Source organism: Myotis brandtii, unplaced genomic scaffold (assembly GCF_000412655.1).
Source record: "Myotis brandtii unplaced genomic scaffold, ASM41265v1 scaffold265, whole genome shotgun sequence".
NCBI lineage: Eukaryota > Metazoa > Chordata > Mammalia > Chiroptera > Vespertilionidae > Myotis > Myotis brandtii.
The window spans coordinates 1,467,568-1,469,597 of NW_005360086.1; the positions used below are offsets into that span (position 1 = coordinate 1,467,568).

The 2,030-nt window shown below is 59.7% G+C and overlaps 1 long non-coding RNA gene across 1 annotated transcript; it reads right to left on the reverse strand.

Annotated features, from left to right (window-relative positions):
* Positions 1-6: 6 nt before the first annotated feature.
* Positions 7-2,024, reverse strand: LOC106726425. Its single transcript, XR_001362497.1, has 3 exons — positions 1,944-2,024; positions 726-840; positions 7-473 (listed from the first exon to the last, which is right to left on the reverse strand). It is a non-coding gene; the product is annotated as an uncharacterized LOC106726425 (long non-coding RNA).
* Positions 2,025-2,030: the final 6 nt, after the last annotated feature.

Consider the following 2,030-nt stretch of genomic DNA (forward strand, 5'->3'; position numbering starts at 1 on the left):
ACTAGGACTCCATGGCTTTGCAGACATGAAAAATAATTCCCCCTCCTACAAAAGACTTGCCACACCTAACACGGAGGAAGGTCTCAGAGTGTAGACACGGGAGGAAGCAGAGGATGGTGAAAGTAGCAATCACTGAAAACTGGCAGAGCACCAGTTCCGTACCACGGTACTCAACCCTTACCCCGACCCTTGGCAGGAGGCGGATATTATTACCCCCATCTTAAGGATGGCAACTGCGGCTGGCGAGGCTCCACAACTTACCCAAAGCCACAAAGCGAGCGTGGGGAGAGCCTGGGCCTGTGCTCATTGTGGCCGTGGGCAAGTAGCTGAATCTCTGAGTCTGTTTCTTCGCCCATTAAAACGTATTCCAAGGCACGCCAGGGCGCTGTGTGTGCCAGAGGTAACAGCCATGAGGAGTCTGACTTGCGGGAGGTATTCTGAAACTGCTGGCTGTGATTCCATGGCATGTGTGTCTGGAAAGGCAGGGAAACTCAGTGGGTGGAGAGCCAAGGCTGGAGCAAAGTTCAAGGATGAACTCATCCGTCTCTATCCCCAAGACTGACCCTCAACCGAGCAAGGTAAGTGGAAGGGCCTGCGAGATCCGTATCCACCCCTCACGTCACAGGCCCAGAGAGGGGCAACAACTTGCCCAGGGTCACCCAGCGAGCCAGTGGCAAAGGCTGCCAGGCAGGTTAATATCCCGGACTTGGGGTACTCGTCCTCACCCCACATGCCTGGGCTGGGCTATTTGCTTCCGTTAGTCTCATCAGGAAGGCCTGCCCTTGCAAGCCCAGCTTCCCATCATGTCTCTGCTCCTCTATCTTCCTTCCTGTTCCATTCCTACAGCATTTAAAAACACACACATACTTTTATTGTTTTGAGAGAGGGAGAGAGAGGGAGACAGAGATGGAAACATCAATGACGAGAGAGAATCCCTGATCGTCTGCCTCCTGCACGCCCCACACCAGGGATCGAGCCCGCAACTTGGGCATGTGCCCTGACCGGGAATCGAACCATGACCTCCTGGTTCTTAGGTCCACGCTCAACGACTGAGCCACCCGGCCGGGCTCCACACCATTTGAGTATGGAGACCCTTCCCAGGAGCCAGGGCTTCCCTCTCAGGATCCTGGAGAGGAGCAGCGCAGTCTCCTTCTCACTTGAGCCAAAATTCCCAGATAAGGGCAAAGGTCTTCTCAGGCCACCCCCCACCCTAAGCTGTCCCTTCCGTCTAGCCCAGCTTTCGTCACCACCTCTGGGTCACGAGACGGAAGGTCACCCTGCCGGGGCCTTTACCCCATTGCTCTCCCTCTCCTCCTCTGGAGGAAGGGTCAAGGCTGGAGACGGACAGCGTGGGCCTGGCACACGTGCCACTCTGGTGCCCGGTGCCACCTTTTCCAGCCAGGACCAGAGATGGGCAGTGACCTCTCAGTGCCGCAGCCACACCTGGGCTTCAGGGGACCATGAAGAGGATCTGGAAATAGAGTGAGATTGCTTTCCACTGGCCCCTGGGGCAGCTCAGGGACGGTGAAACCCAGGATGCAGTGCCGGAGGCCACCTTCCTGCACAGCTGGGCGATGCAGGCAGAGGCCCAGGGACAGGGACGGGAGGCTGCCCCATGGGAGATGGAGGTACTCACCGGCCTCACCCCCACAAGCGAACGTGTGGCCCAGCTGGGCTCGCTCACCCGCGGCACCTTTTGTCCCGGCTCCCCATCTCCGCCCCCGCGGCCCCCTGACCCAGCTGGCAGGCCTTGGGAACACAAGGGGGGGGGCGGGGGGAGCGGAGACTGCACGTAACCCGCGCGCTAAACCGGTCTCAAGGGATGGGCGAATGGGTGCCTCCCCACCCGCCCCGCATTCAAGCACCACTGGCCCCCCTCCACGAAGTCAACAAGGTCTGGCGCCCCCAAACCCAGGTCCCTGGTGGCTGGGAGGGGAACGAACCTGCCCGGGGCTGCAGCCGCGGGCCCTCGGATCCAGAGGGAAATCCGGGCGATTCTTCGAAGGTGGGAGAGAGAGGGCCTCGGGGAA